The sequence below is a fragment of the Protopterus annectens genome, chromosome 2.part0 (genome assembly GCF_019279795.1).
Source record: "Protopterus annectens isolate FY-2018-M chromosome 2.part0, PAN1.0, whole genome shotgun sequence".
NCBI lineage: Eukaryota > Metazoa > Chordata > Ceratodontiformes > Protopteridae > Protopterus > Protopterus annectens.
Genome location: NC_056728.1, coordinates 1,677,260,290 through 1,677,279,829, shown reverse-complemented (window position 1 = coordinate 1,677,279,829; position 19,540 = coordinate 1,677,260,290). Strand labels below are relative to the sequence as shown.

The 19,540-nt window shown below is 44.1% G+C and overlaps 1 protein-coding gene across 1 annotated transcript in view; it reads left to right on the top strand.

The window, feature by feature from the left end:
* The window catches only part of FHAD1 (forkhead associated phosphopeptide binding domain 1), a gene marked incomplete at its 5' end in the record, with an annotated part of 2,130,934 nt that overhangs the window by 1,120,601 nt on the left and 990,793 nt on the right, over positions 1–19,540 (top strand). The window lies entirely within an intron of this gene.

The following is a 19,540-nucleotide window of genomic DNA, read 5'->3' as shown; positions in this document are numbered from 1 at the left end:
GAACAAGGATATGTTGGGACATTAATATATTTTCACCTATCCAAGAGGGTTGGGATGCTAAACCAGGGTTGAATTTGTGGTTACCCATCCCTTCATCCAAATTACATTTGAGTAGAATAAGAGAAGAGGTTTGCTTTACATGGAGTGGAAGACAGTTTCTTAGAAGTAGTATTTTCTGTGACACAAACCTATCCCTCAAACATATTCATTTTATCTTTCAAAAGTGTTTAAGATCCCTTGAGCAGGTATTTATGGCAAGTAATAGGTCTAACAGAAGTCTGTTGAAGCTTTATAGATGAGACAGAGGTCACCTGCTAGTAGCTCGTATGACATTGTGAAGAGAGGCAAGGTTCTGAGTTGGTCTGCATAGCCTTTACAATTTAGGACCCTTGATTTTTTTTAGTGAGAAAATTTTGCAGCCATTCCAGTTGTAACAAGTGTTTGGACACGTACCTACTGAAAGGGGCATTATACTAAATGATTGGCCTAATTAGTGCCAAGCACAGTGGATTGATTACATCCCTAAATCTGGATCCAGTACCTTTAGATATAAGCTGTGCAATGAAGAAAAACTTCCTTGCAGCAATAGATGCATGGTGATCAAAAGACAGTTGATTGCCGGCAAAGGTTCCCAGATTCCTAACTATGGAATTCATTTTCTGGGGTGTGTTGTCAATGTAATAGTTACAAGGAGCATTATGCTTGCCAAAGAAAATGACTGTACACTTCTTGCCATTTAGTTTTAATCCATTGTTTTGACACCAGCTATTTGTTTGGAATCAACCCTCTTGAGGATCTTGGTGTCCACTAGGGAGTTTATGATTGCTCCAAGTTTTTAGTCATCTGCAATTTAGTAAGCCACAAACCTTTAACCTTAGCTTTGAGCTTCAAGTAGTAAATGCCAAAGAGGAGTGGCCCAAGGACTGAACTCTAAGGTACACTGACAGGACTTTTGAGAGAGGTAAAGCCCACCCACTCTAACTTGCTGGATTCTTTTTGTGAGCTAATTTACTATCCAACATGTTACACAGGGAATGAAATTTACCTGAGAGAGTTTATCTATTATACCTGAGTGTAGAATGGTGTTGAATACCTTTACAGGGTCTAGATATGTGGTGTGTACTATTTTGCCCCTGTCTATTGCTTAAGTAACTTTTTCATAGAAGTTAACCAGGTTAATACGCAGAACCTGCCCTTGATGGATCCAAAATGGCTTGGTTCTCTGTTTCTGTCAAAGAAAAAAAAAAACATTTGCTCATCTAAAATCAGAATTAGCTACTTACTAAGAAGCTTGACACTGAATTTCATTGCAGTTTAAGTAAGTTTATTCCTCTTCTTCTTTCTACCTGTTTATTTTTTTCTCTTGACTGCTTGAAGTATGAAATTCTTTTACTTGTTTGCTGCTTTTTCCATCAGATCATGGCCATTTCCATGCATTTGTATTCATGTTGTTGTGGCTTCACCATATTATATCTGCATAATAGATGTGTCTGGCTTCTAAAACTAAACCAGAGCAAGAATGGGTGCAGCATCTGCTTTTCATTAAATAGCTTGAAACATATTTTACTTTCTAAGAATTTGAATGGGGAACTCAAGAACTTTTCACGGCTGCTGTCAAATATTCCTTGAAAGATGAGCATGTTGATCCTTCCTATATATTATTTCCCTTAATTAAACACTCTGTGGATTAATTTATCTTCATCGCACTATTAAAAGGAGAACTGATCTTTTTTTTTTTTTTTTGTGGTGGGAGGAGGGAAGTTGCTGCCTTATGACTCTCAGTTATTTTATTTTCATTGTAATCAGTAAATCACAGAATTGTCATGGTCTTTGATAAACTTGAAATATGCATTGTTTATATCTGTATGTTGATTCAGCTATCTAGCTGACATATAAACTTGTATAACTTTACAGAGGTGTAAACTTTTATTGAGCTCCATAGTTATGTGCGTACACACAGTGTGTGTAAATATATATATATATATATATATATATATATATATATATATATATATATATATATATATCCAATTGTAGATTTACACAATTTAAACAGATATGCAGGTAATAAAACAGTAATTATACAATGACCCCTCATTAATATTCCAAAATGTGCACGCTGATTGGTCAGCGTATCCATTGTAAATCAGACTTATACTAATGGAAAAAGATCTGGTCGCCAGGACTTTTTCCATTCGTATAAGTCTTATTTTTTTTTTTTTTGTTACAGCAACAGAGAATGCAAGATCTCTGTTGCTTTTTAGGGTGTCTATGTTAAAAGAATTTAACATAGCGAGATAGCTTAAAAAAAGCAACAGAGAACTTCCTTTCTCCATTGCTTTTTTTTAAAGCTGTCTCGCTATGTTAAACTCCTTTAACATAGCGAGACACTTTCTAAAAAGCAACGGAGATCTTGCTTTATCCATTGCTTCTACACACAGCTCTGATGTACTGTGTAAGCATACGCATGCGCAGTACATCAGAACTGCCGCAGAATACCAGACAGCTGCGGAAGGGCAGCACGGAGGCATTATACAATGCCATTATTTAAGAAAAGTATTTTTTTTCTTAAATAATGTCATTGTATAATAGCAATAACCCACTTCTGGGTGTGGGTAATGCTGGATTTACCCACGGTTGTCTTTGTTTGGCCACTCGGGCTTCGCCCTCGTGACCAAACCACACCAACTGTGGGTAAATCCAGCATTACCCACACCCAGGCGTGAGTTATTGCTTAAATATTTAATGATATGAATTTGGACACCTTCTGCAGTGGCTAACTGCCTGGATTTCTTCTTATGATATCCCCAGCTTGTCGTATTTCTGAATGTTTCTCATTTTCATACTTGGAGTTCTGACTTCTTGTTGTTATATGCTATAGTATCATCTGCTAGGGTAAAAAAGCACATCCTTGAATTATTTTCTATCATTTCCATAGTCTGTATATTTAATCCAGCATTCAAAATATTTCCTTGTTTGATGCACAAGAAGCTGCAACTTTTCAAGTGTTTTTAGTTTTACCTTTTATTGAATCAAACTCCACATATGCACTGTCTGCATTACCTAGATAAGAAGGACACAATGGGACATTATAATAAGTGCCAGCATTTCAGCCAGACCATCCATGGGCAAATAAGAATAAAACTCAAGGCCTACCTCAACTGTCTGAATATACATAGCCAGTGGAGGGTGCAAAGTACATGGGCTGTCAGATGAGTCCCCCATGTCACCCCAGGGTGATGCTAGAGCAAAGTGAGAAGTTAGAGGAGTCAGAAGATAAACAGCAATCACATTATCTTTCTGCACAGACTTCCCAAAGATAGTATTCTGTACCTTACGTCACAAGTTACTCCTTGAATAGTAAGAGAAGGGTTGAGTTTTTACTTGCCATCACAAACAGATAATGAGAGGCTTGCAAGAGGTGTAGCTGTGTCAGACGCTCTGAGGAATGCATATCAGGGGGACTTCACTACCTACTGCATGGCTGAGTAGCTGTGGCATCCTTATGCATGGCCTGCCTCTAACCCTGGTTTATCACTTGGGATCAATAAGTCTTCTCCCAGGACTTGTGTTGGAGTGCTACAGAGCTGTCTGCTCTAGGGCAGAGGTAGTTTCTGTGGCTCTGTATAACTACCCTAAGATGACTCCAAAAGAATACCCAGCTTCCAGAGTATGTTACACCTCAGGGTGATGAAGTCCAGTGATGAGCTGGCTTCTGGTTCCTCTGCTTTTTCCAGAGAAATGTCTTATTCAGTATCTGGCAAAGAAGGACAAGCAATTGCCTAAATAGTTGGTGTAATTCCATGGGAATCTGGTATATGTCGGCATGGGATGAGATTCTCAACAGTCATACTTGTTTTGCAAGGAAAGTCTGCACCTCTTAATCCAAGGCTTCTGTATACTGGTTAAAGCCTTTGCTGCCCCCATAATGCATTTTATTAGGTAGAGTAATAGTTGATGGACATCACAGTACAATTAACATCCCATATCCTAAACAGGATCACATTAAGATAGATATTCTTTGTGTTTCACTGTTGCAGTCATTACACTAGGGTAATCTGCTTGCAGGTTGCCCTCAGTTGGCCTGATTAACAAAGTCTTGAGTCCTGCATTGGTTGCTGCCCCTTCTTCCATGACGTCAGGTCGTCAGGAGTATAAAACATGCAGCCAATGCCATTACATCAGTCTTTCTTACCATGCGGTGCCCAAAGCAGAAGCATTTTCGCAAGTGCCAGTCGGCCGACTCCTGAAATTTTCATTTTCAAGTTTCAGAACCGAAGTCTTCAACTAAAAGCTAAGTACCCCGTTGGGGAAACTTTTTCTTGCTCCTTCCTGATGTCAGTAAAAGTTAATAATTGCATTACTTGTGGAAAGCAAATACCTCATAAAAATTTTCATTCGTACTGTATTCCTTGCCTGGGCCCTGACCACAAAGTACCTTGTTGTAGGTTTTGTGCTTTATTTAATCAGCGCACTATCCGTCATCGGTATATTTTTGCCTCTAAATATTTCAGTTCTCGGTTTAATTATCCAGAAATGTCATTGGTTAGCCATCCGACTACCGGAATTTCGAAAAAACACAAAGATAAAGACAGAGACAGGCCACCAAGGTCCAAAACTGCTGACAACGCTTCTCCTAAGCCAGTCGCCAGTTCACCGGTACTCAGTGAGGCACTTTCACAGCCCCTGATACCCACTACTACTGATTCACAGGCCTCTACTGAGACCCATTTGGAGTCTGGTATGCCGCGAGATACTTCATCTGTGGAACCCGCGGATGTCTCTACCTTGGATGGGTCCGGAGCCGCTGAGCAGGCACCGGCTTCTGAGGGTGCATTCAGGCCTATGGATTTGCATATTAAATCAACACCTCCTTCATTAATAAGGCCTAAATCTCGATCCATGTCTAAAAAAATGACGACCAGGCCACATGCTCAGGCCTCTATACCTAAACAAAAAATGATAAAAATGTCTGAAAATCTAATAACTCTAATCATGGGTAGTCAACCCCCACCCTCTAAGAGGCCTACCCCCACCCTCTAAGAGGCCTAGGGCTGAGCTTGATTATGAATCTTCTCATCAGGATTCTGTTTTTTCTGACTCTTCTCATTACCTGGATTTGTCCTTACCTACTTATGAGGATTCTGATGCAGAGGGCTCTATTCCCTCTGCTTCCCCTCCTGAGGATTTTTCTTTTGGGGAACCTTACATACTCTGAGGGAGCATTTTCAGTGGGAAAGCCAGGAATTTTCTGATTCAAAAAAGAGACTTAGGGATTTCCTTCTCTTACCTCAGCATAGGCCTTTGGCTATTACTCCTGTACTAGACAATGTTGATGACGCTTTCTCGGAATCCAGATTGGCCCCTGATTCCCTGCCTCCTGCTCCCAGTAAATCAGACAGATACTACAGGGTCTCTGAGTCCCATATGTTCCTTTTCAAAAATCCTATTGCAGATCCAGAGACTATTTCACAGGGGTCCAAGGGCATTAAGGCTTCTACTGCTAAAAATCCTACCCCTTCTGATAGAGACTCCAGGGCACTGGATAGATGAGGTAAAAAGGTTTATACTTCAGCAACCTTGGCAATTAGAGCTTTAAACTGCCAATTTCATTTATTAAAATATCAGCAACATGTTATTGGACTACTTAAACAGAAAATGATGCTGATTCCTGACTGTGTGGAAAATAAAGACTTACAGGATTTAATGCATTCTGCTGAACAAGTTGGAAAACATACTTTGCAATGTGGTTTTTATTCTTTAGAGGCCTCTTGCAGGGCTGCTGTTACTGGGTCTGTGCTTAGAAAGCATGCTTGGCTTAAGGAGAAATCTTTGCCTGATCATGTTAAAGCTAAATTGTTGGATGCTCCTTTAAATCAGGACAGGCTGTTTGGCAACATGGCTGAAGAAGTTCTTAAAAAGGTGGAAGATAAAGCTAAATCTATGTAAACTGTTAAAAGCTTTTTTACAAGTTCAGCCTCCTAGATTTAGTAGACACTGGCCTTCTAAGAATTGGTCCTTTCCAGCCCCTTCCGGGTCTTCTCAAGCCAAACCCAGACACAGCAAAACCCCAGGTTTCAGTCCCAGGGGACACACAGAACTAAGCAGTGGGGGGGCCTCCACTTCCAAATCAGGGAATAATAAGACTCCCCCCTATGGTAAACTGTCTCAATGACTTCCTTTTAAAATTTCCAAGCACTTATCAACTGACTGCCCCTTTAGGAGGAAAGATTGCTCTTCATGCAAAGAATTGGGAACTCATCACCCAGGACAAATGGGTTTTAAATATAGTGTCCCAGGGATACAGATTTCACTTCCACATGTTGCCAACACCAGGCGGGTGGCTGAACCTACTCCCAAATCAGTGGGCAGAGGCCCAAAAACAAGTACTTTATCTCTTAAGCATGGGGGCTATTCAACTGGTGCCAGAAGAGGAAAAGGGAAAAGGTTTCTACTTGACTTTTCCTGGTACCCAGAAAAGACAATTCAAGGCATCCTATCCTGGACCTGTCTACTCAACACCTTTCTGGAGATTCCAAAATTTAAGATGCTCACTCTTCACCAATTACTTCCTATGCTAGGCAAAGATGCCTGGTTGACAACACTAGATCTAAAAGAAGCATACCTGCACATCCCAATCAGGGAATCTTGCAGAAAATACCTACGCTTCAAAGCAGGCTAAACACACTATCAGTTCTCTGCACTGCCCTTTGGCTTATCTACTGTGCCCAGGGTATTCACAACGTGCCTAGCTCCAGTGATTGCATTTTGCAGGCAAAGAAGTATTCAAATATACCCATATCTGGATGATTGTTGAGGCAGAAAGCCAGGACATACTTTTGAATCATCTGGCATTTGTAAAAAAGGGTTCTAACTTGTCTGGGGTACGCCATAAATGAAAAGAAATCACAACTGGTACCCTGTCAACAAATTACATTCCTGGGAGCAAGCTTGAATACAACTTCCCAGATGGCTTACCTCACGCCAGAAAAGCAAACTCATTTGACAACCTACTTCAGACAAGTGGCCACAAAAACCCTGCTATCTGCAAGACAAATACTACAAGCCTTGGGGTTCATAGCCTCCTGCATTCTTCTAATTCCATATGCAAGACTGCATATGAGGAAACTACAGTGGTATCTAAAAAGCCTATGGAGTCAACATTCTCACAACCTAGAAACAATGATTTCTATCATACCTTGCCTACGCCTAGAGTTCCTTTGGTGGGCAGAGGCCTGCCATCAAAACAAAGGACTACCTTTCACACCACCCCCTGCCACCCAAACCCTCACAACAGATGCATCAGACTATGCATGGGGGGGGGGGGCTCACCAAGCAGGGAAGTGCATTTAGGGCAAATGGAACCCAAGTCAAATGCACCTGCATATCACTCAAAAAGAAATGTTAGCTGTACAGAAAGCTCTGACAGCCTTCAAGGACTACATTCTTCCAGGACAACTAATGGTAAAGATGGATAACACCATGGTTATGTGGTACATAAACAAGCAGGGGGGTGCACATTCTTACCCCCTCTGCAGACTAGCCATGGCATTGTGGAACACAGCCTTGAGCTGCCAAGTGCACCTACAAGCTTAATTCCTGCCAGAAAAGTTAAATACTCTGGCAGATGGACTAAGCAGAAACCTTATGGACCCACACGAGTGGAAAATGGAACCAAGGATTTTCAGCATGTTGACAAGCGAATGGGGGAGCCCAGATATAGACTTATTTGCCTCCCCCCAGAACTACCAATTGGACAAATTTTGCACAAGGACTCACCACAAACAAGCCTGGAAAGTGAATGTTCTGTCCTTCAGCTGGAAAAACCTATCAGTCTATGCCTTCCCCCACTCCCTCTGCTCTTCAAAGTACTACTAAAAGCCAAACAGGACAAACCAAGGATGATTTTGATTGCTCCAGACTGGCCGTGCCAACACTGGTATCACCTCCTGCGCAGTGTGTCATGGTTATCTCCATAGCACCTGCCCCAGACTCCTTCCCTGCTGTCTCAGCAGAAAATACAGATTCTGTACCCTCAGCTTCCAACACTGAACCTTGCAGCCTGGCTAACTACTTAAACTCTAACTTACCATCCCTCAGCAAACCTGTAATGGATGTCATCTTAGAGGCAAGGAGGCCTAGTACTAGAAAATCTTATGCTGAAAAATGGAAAAGATTCTGTGCCTGGAACCAATCTCAAGGGGTGAGCACAGCAGCGCCCAATTTACCACAGATTTTACAATACTTCACTGAGATGCTTCACAAGGGCCTGTCTTTTTCCTCCATTAAAATCCATGCCTCAGCCATTTCAGCTCATTATAACACAGAACCTCCCCTCTTTTCTCATCCACTGCTTAAGCAGTACCTCAGAGAAGCCAAAATTTGAGACCACCCAGGAGAGCTCCAACTTCACCCTGGGACCTTAACTTTGTATTGGAGAAACTCACCCTCCCTCCTTTTGAGCCAGCTGCTACTGCAGACTTAAAAAATTTTTCTTGGAAAACAGCTTTCCTTTCAGCAATCACTTCAGCTAGAAGGGTATCTGAATTACAGGCCCTTATGGCAGTGGAGCCTTTCATCATCTTTCATGCGGACAGGGTATCACTCAGGACTAGTCCATCCTTCATGCCCAAGGTGGTATCCAGTGTGGCTCTAAATCAGTCCATTCATTTGCCAACCTTCTTTCCCAATCCACAGAACAAAGGGGAACAGATTCTGCATTCTTTGGATGTGCACAGACAACTCAGATTCTACTTAGGCAGGACTAAACCTCAAAGAAAATCTGAACAACTGCTGGTAGCATTTGCTGCAGGGGCAGAGCGGAAGGCTATTTCAGAACAAACTGTTTCTAAATGTATAAGCCATTGCATTTGTTTCTGCTACAAGCACCATGGAAAACCTGTCCCCCAAGGGATCAGACCTCACTCCACCAGGGCTGCATCTACTTCTACAGCCTTTCTCAGAGGCATTCCTACCAGGGACATCCTAGAAGCTGCTACTTGGAGTTATGTGCATACTTTCACCAAGCATTACCATTTGCCAATTTTCTCTAAATCCAGAGCTGGCTTTGCCACTGCAATCTTGCAGGGCCTTATAGCTGCTCCTAATGCTATTTAAACTCCTCCTCCCAACCATAGCTTTGGGAATCTACCCAACTGTAATGACTGCAACAGTAAAACAGGAAGAACATAGTACAGTTGTGTACAATTGCCATAAATGTAGATGTTCGAGTGTATTCACTGTTGCAGTCCTGGTTACCCTCCCTCCTTCCCCCTAACTTCTTTTGGCTATACCTCTACTTTCCTTTACTATGCTTAAAAGCCTGTTTGGTGTATTTGCTTTTTTGTTGGAGGTATACCTTTGTGTTTTTATGTTTAATTGCTCCCCATTAGGGGGGCACCTGACATCTGAGGCAAGAAAAACTGATGTAATGGCGTTGGCTGCATGTTTTATACCCCTGCCGTCAAGGAAGAAGGGACAGCAACCGACGCAGGACCTAAGACTTTGTTAATCAGGCCGACCGAGGGCAACCTGCAAGCAGATTACCCTAATGTAATGACTGCAACAGTGAATACACTCGAACATCTACATTTATGGTAAGTGTACAGAACTGTACTTTCTCCTCAATACCAGAAGTCGATTAACAAAATGCCTGACCTTGATGCATGTTTGCATTTGGAACATAGCCATGTCTGTCTAATTGTTGAAACTTGTTTTAAATGTTCAGAAAGTACACCTTCAATTCAACAGTTTTGTGCTTACCAAACTTTTAGACCTGATGGCAACTTTGGTGGTCTCCATATTTGTTAGGAACCATATCACCTCTAAGAAGATCCCCAGGAATCTGTTACTAGAGCTTATTGTGTTACCAATTTGTTTATTGTCTGTTAAAGGGGTCCAGCAATGTACCCTCAAATTCATGTAAAGTTCCTAGATATAATTGTTGAAGTCTCTATAGACCAAAGCTCCATTATTTTTAGAGGCTTTAACTACCCTTTAATAAACCGGAACACCTATACCTCAAATGTAGGATGCACCCAACACTTTCTAGATTTTATAAACAAAAGTTCACTGGAACAGATTGTTAACAAGACTACTAAACTATAAAATATTATTTTTTTCACCTTTATTAAATTATCACTTAAGACATAGGCAAATATACATTTATATACATGAAAAAAGAAACCATATTAACTTGTTCCCAGTTACATCACATTTGTTCTTTTGTATAACTATCGTCATTCCATTTCAGAAATTGCTCAATTCTTGACTGCCCTTAAACCTGTTTTCCCCTTCAGAACACTATTCTTCATGTATTGTTCCCACGATTTCCATTTATTTGTATGCAGTATGCAATTTGCTCCTACCATTTTCTAAAGATTCTACTTCCAGATCTTTTATCTCTTTACAATATTAAGTACTTCAATTGCAGTTAGTTTAGACTTTGATTTCCATTTTCTAGTAATTGCTTTATTTGGCAGCCACCACAATTAAACTTAGTATGTGTATGCAGATGAGGTGTACCAGCTCAAAAGAATCATTTCCTTAGTTACACGTATTTGCTCACCCAATATTTCTGGCAGAGTACTCTGTAGAGGATGTTTTAAGTCTCCCAACTCATTACCCTCTGAAAACATACATTCCCAGTTACCTGTTTCTTCCTCATCACACCTCCAACATTTGCTACCTTCCTGAAGAAAGAAAAAAATAATTGCAGTCTGCTTGAGGTATAAAAATACCTATGCAAACATTTTCAAGCAAAACTCCTAAATCTTCTAGACCTTGTTGCATTCTTGTTGCATTCGTGAGAGCCATGCATATGTCCTCCCATCGTTCTCTTGTGAATTGCTTATCCAGTCTCTCTTCCTAGTCTTTTCTAACATCCTCTGATTCCTGTTGTTGTTCTACAATATTTTATATACTTTACTAATTATCCCCTTTTCTAACAACTTCTGTTCTAGATCCAGCTAAAACCTCTACCAGAGCAAGTGTTTCACTTAGGATTCCCCTGTCTCTTTCTCTTTGCCTGTACTCTGATATCAAGCCCTTGTATGAAAGGCAGTATCTAGCCTGCAGTCCAAATCTCTTCTTGGCCTCTTCCCATTTGATTACTTTCCCCTCTCTAGTTATTTTCTCCCAATACCTTGGTTCATTTGCCAGTTTTCTCTAGTAAATTCCAGCCCCTTCTTGCCTGTTATTTCTATCCCTATTTGCAATCATCCCTATTTCTCTATTCTTGTGTTGCCTTAGTTTTTAGAATAGTTTCTGCTAATTTATGTGTATAGTATTCTGTATGGCTGTTGTTATTCCCCTTAAGGATCTGCATCCAAAATCCCACTCCCTCCTTATTTCTTGAATCCCCTCCCTCGTTTTATCATCAGTTTTCCATATTAAATTATAGCTTTCTGCTTGTATTATGTATATGAGCCTTAATTGTGTAATTCTGAAATATCCCTTCAAATCAGGTAATCCTAAACTACAGTGTTCTATTGGGAGAATCAACTTACCCTACCTGACTCTTGCCCTCTTCCCCTCCCAAATAAATTCCTTCAACTTTTTATTAATCATTGTCCACAGCTTCTCCCCTGATTGATAAAAAATGCACTTGACCTGTATGAAAACTAAAGGGACTAAAAACATTTTCACTGCTTAAATATTGCTATCCATATCCATAAAGAAGACCTCCTAGTTTCTCATTTTTTGTATTATCTTTTTAGCCATTCCCACATATCCTTAGCTGCAATAACGGAAGTCTTTTTAATCCATACTCGTAAATACTTCTTTTTGTTGTGTCTCCATACATGTGGCTATTGCTGAACCAATTAAAGTTCTTAATTTATAGCTCTAGCTTTTGTTTTATCTTGATTAATTTTATATCCCTCCCCAAAAAATTGAAACTGTCTCAAAATGTTCCACAGCATTTAGATTTCCATTTCCTGGTTTATCAGATACAAAATAATATTGTCTGCAAATAAATCCAAATTTTCTTGATTGCCATACCAGTTCTATTCCTGAATTTCTGAGACCCTTAATGTGAAGTTGTTAAATCACGCCGTTTATTCTCACTGATGGGTTCGGAGCTGATCCTCTGCTCCGACACGGCCGATAGCAAAGCTCAAGGTTTGACAGTAGCTCAAGACCAAGCCCCTTATCCCACAATGCACTGCTGGAATTACATCAGATCTAGTTTGCCGCGGCAAGAGAGATCTCTGTTATCCAGTTAGCTCTGACCATTTTGACAAATTGCAAGTTAAAAAAACTCTTTTTTCTTTTCTTTTGAGTGATTGCTAGTGTTCAGTGTGTTTCTAGTTTAAAATAATATAGTTTTGAGTAGGTTAGTTTTGTAGAGATCTACCCTGTGTGTCGTTTTTATTTCTTGGTCCTATTTAGTCTTACTATCTTTAATTTTTATTAGTTTTCTTAGTGTGGGCTTAGTTAGCCCTGTATTTAGCCTTTACAGGTATTTTTTTGTGGTGTTCTTTTAAAAGAGTGTCAGATGAGAGAGAGAAATCTCACCCCAAATCGGGGTTTAAAAAGTGTCCAGATTGTGGACAGAAAATGTCCGTTATGGATGGACATGTCCAATGTGTCTATTGTCTGGGGGCTAAACACCTCCAAAACTCCTGCAGTGTATGCCACTCCTTTTCATCTAGGGTTCTCTTAGAAAGGAGGAGAAAACTAATAGGGGGTTACTGCAGCATTCTTTTTCTGAAGTGTTGGGTAGCCAGGAAAGTGCCAGCACTTTGTCAAAATCTTCTAAGTCTTCTGATTCCAAACAGACCAAGAAGGTAAAGAGATCAGAGGGTACAGGGTCATCGGCTCCACAGCCCTCGGAACCAACTGCCCCTTTGGTTCGGAGTCTCCAAGATCCCCTCATCTCCTCTGCTCCAGTCAACACCTTCGGTGCATTCCTCTAAGTCTTCAGTCAGCCTCTCTGATTTGGATATGGATCGGCTAGTACAGAAGTTTTACGGGCACCAGGACTTGCTAAATTGTTGTCAGCACCGACCACTTGGTTGGAGCTGAAGACCATTGAACCAGATTTGACTACTCCTCCTCCAAGCCGTACTGGACCCTCGGAGCCGAAGGAGCTGGAACCGATGATTGTCGAACCCTTGGAACCGAGACCCGCACCAGTGTTATTGGTTCCATCTACTTGGACATTCTCGGCGCCGACTGAGGACGCTAGGAGCCGACACTCTCCTGTCGGGTCCGGGGAGGATAGTCAGACCGATATGTCGGTGCCGACTCTTCCTCTCGGGACTTCGGCTCGGATGAGCTCAGCTCCTACCTCAGGCTCAGTGCCAAGGTTTCGGTGTGGGAGGATCAGACGTTCTGTCTGGGTCTGTCTACTCCTTCTTGTCGGAGCCATAACGCTTTCAATGCCATAAGGAAAGTCATGTCTCCTAAGATATCATCAGCATCGGTTCGGCCTTCCCTCTCCCCTCAAGTTCCTGTGTCCGCTTCTTCATCTACCGGTCCCCCTATGAAGCGTAGAGACCCTGAACCTCAAGTACCCCCACAGAGCATCCCCTGCTCTTCCGAGACCTCCCCAGATCTCCCCACTGAGGAGGTACCCAGGAAGAGATTGTGTAAGAGGAGGCACTTGGACTCCCCACAGGAGTCTTTGACATCTGACACTGACCTGGATGAGTCAGAAGGGTCCCCTTGATCCCCCTCTGAGGATATCTCCTTTGCAGAGATATTAGAGATCCTGAATCAGAGGGGCAGTTGGCAGTCCAAAACCCCTGCTGAGGACGAGTCAGTGCTCTTAACGGCTTTTGGGTCTCAACCTTCCACTTCTTGGGTGTCTCCGCCTTATGATGAACTCATGGAGCTGATCTCTCGTAAGGCGTGGGAGTCGCCGGAGGCCATGGAACCTGTCTCTTGGAAGCCGAACAAGTTTATCTCTGCCCCAGTGGACAAAGCCTTTTTGACCAAGGGAGTGCCTGTTGATGCCATGGTGGTAGCTGCAGCCACCAAAAAGGAAGTGTCTGAAACATCCACATCTATCCATCCTCCTAATGAAGAGTCTAGGATCATGGATAGATATGGGAAATGTATGTTTAGTTCAGTGACCTTTTCTCTTCGATCGCTAAACTATTTAACCCATTTCATGAGACTCAAAAGAGATCTCCTGAAAGAGCTAGGAGATACTCTTCAGGGTACGGTAGCTGCAGGGGTGGCCATCAGAGTCAACACACAGCTCACTGCCCTAAATTTGGTTGTGAACTCATCCATGTGTCTCATATGATATGCAGCTGATAGTTCGAGTAGAGCTACTAGTTCAGGCATTGCTCTTTGGAGACAAGCCTGGATGCGTCTCTGTTCCTTTGCGGAGCCCTTTAAGTCTTCCTTTATTAACACTCCATTTGACGGCTCATCACTGTTTGGGCCTAAAGTAAAGGAAACATTAACCAGGTGTGAGCAGGAAGGCAAAACCCTATCTGCCATTGGAGTCCATTTTTCTACCCCTACTCGGCCCTATCCCAAGGGCCCTAAGGGCGGAAAAATGTGGTTCCAAAAAGCACAGGAAACCTTCAGGGACACACGTGGAGAAACCCCCTCTAGAGGCAGAGGAGGGGGTTATAATGGAAGACGCCACCCGTGCGGCAGAGGGGGTCTGCAGCAACAGGGCAACAGAGGACAGTTCTGTGGTCAGCCCTACCAGCACCCCTGAAGGGAGGCCTGGCTCTCCGGCTCTGGAGGCAGTCGGGGGTCGCTTATCTTTGTACCCAGAAGCCTGGCTAAACATAACGTTGAATACTTGGGTACAAAGCATAACTTCCAGAGGATATTTCATACTGTTCTCTACCCCTCCCACTCCTGTATACAGAATCCCAGATGTTTCACCCAGTCTCAGGGAACAAGCAATCATAGAGGTCCACAAATTGCTAGAAAAAAGTCATCCAACCAGTCCCAGCAGACCAACTTGGATTCGGAACTTACTCAAGATTCTTTTTGGTACCAAAGAAAACAGGGGACTGGTGACCTATTTTGGACCTCAGCAGACTCAATCAGTTCATAAAGAAAGAGAAGGTCTGAATGACACTTCAGTCCATTCTTCCCTTCCTAGGGAAAGGAGATTGGATGTGCTCCATAGATCTCAAGGACGCGTACTATCACATAAAGATGAACAGATGCTCCAGGGATCACCTGCGTTTCTGCCTGGGAGCCAATCATTACCACTTTTGAGCCCTGCCCTTTGGTCTCACTACAGCCCCCAGAATGTTCACCAAATGCATGGCAGTGGTCACAGCTCAGCTGAGGCATCTAGGATTCCAGGTGTTTCCATACCTAGACGTTTGGCTCCTCACCACTACCACCAGGCATCAATTGACTCAGGCAACACAAAACACTCTGACACTCTGCCATCAATTAGGCATTACAGTCAACTTCGAAAAGTCTGCCTTATCGCCATCGCAGCATACCATTTTTATAGGAGCAGAGTTAGATACCTCAACCACCACTCTACGTCTTCCAATTGAAAGAGTCTCACTTCTCCACCAACACATCAACTCACTGGTGTCAAAGAGCAAAGCTACAGCAGCAGAGGTCTTGAAGGTGCTAGGTTTGATGGCAGCTGCAATCCTGGCCGTACCACTCGCAAGGATGCATATGCGAATCCTTCAATGGCTCCTCTTTGCTCAGTGGTCTTACCAGAAACTGCCGATGCATCACATAATTCTCATCACAGATTCCTGCAAGAGAGACCTTCGGTGGTGGTTGATGTCTCTTCATGTCACAATCTGAAGGCGCTTTGCCCCCCCACCCCCAGTAGCCACTGTAATCATGGACGCTTCCCTGATAGGGTGGGGGGAGCATTTTCAGGGAAAGACTGCCCAAGGCACACGGACGTATCAAGAGTCACATCTGCATATCAATGTTCTGGAGTTGAGAGTGGCACTTCTGGCGTTGCAGTACTTTCAGGACTCTCTTCCTCTAGGAACTATTGCAATTCAGAAGGACAATATGTCAGTAGTCTAGTACTTGAACAAGCAAGGTGGAACCAAGTCTTACCCCCTTTGTTGAGAAGCCCTCAGGGTTTGGCAATGGGCTGTGTCATCCCAGCATTCTCTGTTAGCAATGCACATCCCAGGGAAATCCAACGTGAAAGCGGACAAACTAAGCAAAGCGATATTGCTCCCTTACGCATGGTCTCTCAAACAGGTTGCGGAGTTGATTTTCCGCAAATGGGGCCAGCCTTGCTGTGACCTCTTTGCCAGCCACAGCAGTTCAAAATGCAGAAGCTACTTTGCCCTAATACCACCACTGGGACATCCCCCGAGAGATGCACTCATACACGATTGCCACCCGGGTCTCCTTTATGCATTCCCACCCTTTCCATTGATACCCAGAGTTTTGCAGAAAGCAAAATCGCTGGGAAGGCCTGTTATCCTCATAGCCCGCTACTGGCCACGACAAATTTGGTTCCCATTTCTTCATCATCACCTGCTGGAAGATCGATGGATCCTGGACCCAGTTCCGGAACTTCTGATGCACCCGTCAGGGGACCTCCATCCTTCCCTGCAGTCCCTGAAGCTGACTGCTTGGCTAATCCACTTCCCCTAATTGCCAGGCTTCATTCAATTTCAGAAGATACAAGAAAACTTCTCTTGTCTTCTCACAAGCCATCCACCAGGAAATTATACTGCAGTAAGTGGAAAAGGTTCTCAATCTGGGCTAACACACAGAAAATTGACCCTTTCCGAGCTCTGCTATCATCCATTTTAGAATTTTTGACAAAGATTTTTAAGGAAGGGGCAGCAGCTGCTACAGTTCAAGTCCAGTTAGCCGCCATCTCAAATTTCCACCTTGGATTCGATGGCTCGAACGTTATGGGCCATAAGTTATCTAAAACTTTTCTTAAAGGTGTTCTTCACATGAGACCTCCTGTCAAAATTCCTTATTCTCCCTGGAATTTGAACTTTATGCTGTCTCAAATTATTCTCCCCCCTTTTGAACCAGCATCTTCTTGTGATCTCAAATATTTATCCTGGAAAACTATTTTTCTAGTGGCCATTACTTATGCCTGCAGAGTGTCAGAACTCCAAGCATTATATGTCAGACCACCTTACATGATTTTCCATGCTGATAGAGTATCTCTCAGAACAAACCCCTCAATGTTAAGTTGTCAATCTCGCCTTCATTCTTGCTGGATGGGTTCGGAGCCGATCCTCGGCTCCGACTCGGCACTTGCTTTAGCTCGAGAACTCCTTTTACCAGCTCGAGGCAACCCTATATCCCATGATGCAAGGCGGAACTACCTCAGATCTCGTTTGCCGCTTAGCGAAAGAGGTCTCCTTTGCCAGCTGAGGTGAGTTTTTTTCTTAGTAAAATAAGAAAAGTGTAGTTAGGAGTTTATTTCCCTTTTTGAGTGTCAGTTTAGTCTGTAATCTAGTTACAGCCCACCCTTTCCCTCTTTTTCAGCCCTTTTTGTAAACTTTAAGTTTTAAGTTACAGTAGTTTAGTCAGGCCTAGTTCCCCCTTGGTTATCCCTTCCTGTGTGTTTGTGTAGGGATTAAGTTGTGTGTTTGTGGGGACTGTTTGTGGTATCCTTGTTAGGATGTCTAGAGAAGGCAAGGTCTCAGGCTTCAAGAAGTGTGACCAGTGCTGTCAGAAAATGTCCCTGACAGACGGTCACACTTCTTGTGTGTATTGTCTGGGGCCTTTGCACCTGCAGGACTCCTGTGCGTTGTGTCATGCTTTTAGCCAGAGAGTCCTGCAGGAAAGGAGGAACAAACTTATCCTCCGAGGTTTACTTAAACCTGAAGGTTCTCCTCCGAAGTCAGGAAAACCTCATAAGCCACCGAAGGCTCAGGCTACAGTGTCCAAGCCTCCTCCGGTGGCTTCGGCTCCATCGGAGCCGACATCGGCTCCGCTGGAGTCGATACTGTTTCTTCAAAGTAGTGGGTTCGGTGCCGGCCGGCTCCGATACCCTGACTACGGTGGCCTTGTCGGCTCGGCTGGAGCCGACACTTTATCCAGCATCGGTGGCTAGATATTCTCGGCTCCATCTCGATTTCAAGGGACTTCGGCTCCGATGGTTTCACCCATAAGAGATCCCGGTCCCCTTCTATTATGAGTATTCACTCGGCTCCGGGGTCTCCTCTTTTATCGGAGCGGAGCCATCGGAGCCGGTCTTCGAGATCTTCCAGGCTGTCTGACCACGACTTGGAGAGGGTGGTAAGCAGGCTGTTGAAGTCTCAGGCACTGGCCCAAATGCTCCATAGCCCGTCTCAGCAGACTGCGGCTATAACCCCTATCATTGAGCTTCCTCCTCCGACTCCACACCAGAGTTCGGAGCCGGAGCTCTTGGGACAGCGACTGCTTGATGCGAGCCGATACATCCTTCGGCTCAGTCATCCTCGGCTCCGATCTCTTCCTTGAGACCTTCCTTGGAGGGATCCGTCGCCGGGTTTCCACTGTCGGCTCCGAGGGGCTAGTGGCATCGGACCCTTGTCCGACCCCGCTCTCCCTCTCGGAGCTTCGGCTCTGGTAAGCTCGGCACCAACATCGGCCTCGGAGCCTTCTCTCTCTTTGGAGCCGACCATTCCTGTCTCTTCGGAGCGGGTGTGTTCTGGTCTCCCGGGGAGAGGAGCCTTTGAGGTGATGAGGAGTGTCCTGGCCTCAGAGCCAGGTCAGCGTCCGTCCCTCTAGCTCCTCCCTCATCAGTGCCTGCAGATGCCTCTTCCCAGCCTCTCGCTCTCAGGCCCAGGGATCCATCGCCCCAGGTTTCCCCACTGGGAATTTCCTCCTCTTCCGAGGTGTATCCTGATCCTGCAGGGGAACCCCCTCGGAAGAGGACGTGTAAGAGGAAACACACAGACTCCCCCGAGTCTACTACATCTGATACCGACTTAGATGAGTCGGAGGGTTCCCCCCGGTCCCCCTCTGAGGATGTCTCCTTTTCAGACATCCTTGAACTCCTCAAACAGAGGGGGAATTGGCCCTCCATTGACCCCTCCGAGGATGAGTCGGTATACCTGGAGGCTTTTGGATCCCGACCCTCCACCTCCTGGGTGTCTCCGCCTTTCGACCCACTCATGCAGGTAGTGGCTCGGAAGGCATGGGCGGCTCCAGATTCTGTGGAACCTGTCCCCAGGAGACCATCCAAGTTCATCACGGCCCCTTCGGATAAGCAGTTCCTTTCCAAAGGTGTCTCTGTGGATGCTATGGTGGTGGCGGCCACTAAGAAGGAACTGGTGGATCCTTCAGTACCTGTCCATCCTCCTAATAAGGATTCTAGGACCATGGACAGGTATGGAAAGCGGATGTTTTCTTCAGCGACCTTTGCTATGCGTTCGCTGAATTACCTTTGTCACTTCACCAGGCTTCAACGAGATATTCTCAAGGAACTGGGAGAAGTAGTCCAGGATCCTTCTGCTGCTGGGGCTCAGGAAAAGATTGCCTCACAGCTGGCTATCCTGAATTCCATATCTAACTCCTCCATGCGGCTCATATCTTATGCGGCCGATGGAGCGAGCAGGGCCGCAGGCACAGGTGTTGCTCTTAGACGCCAAGCCTGGATGCGGCTGTG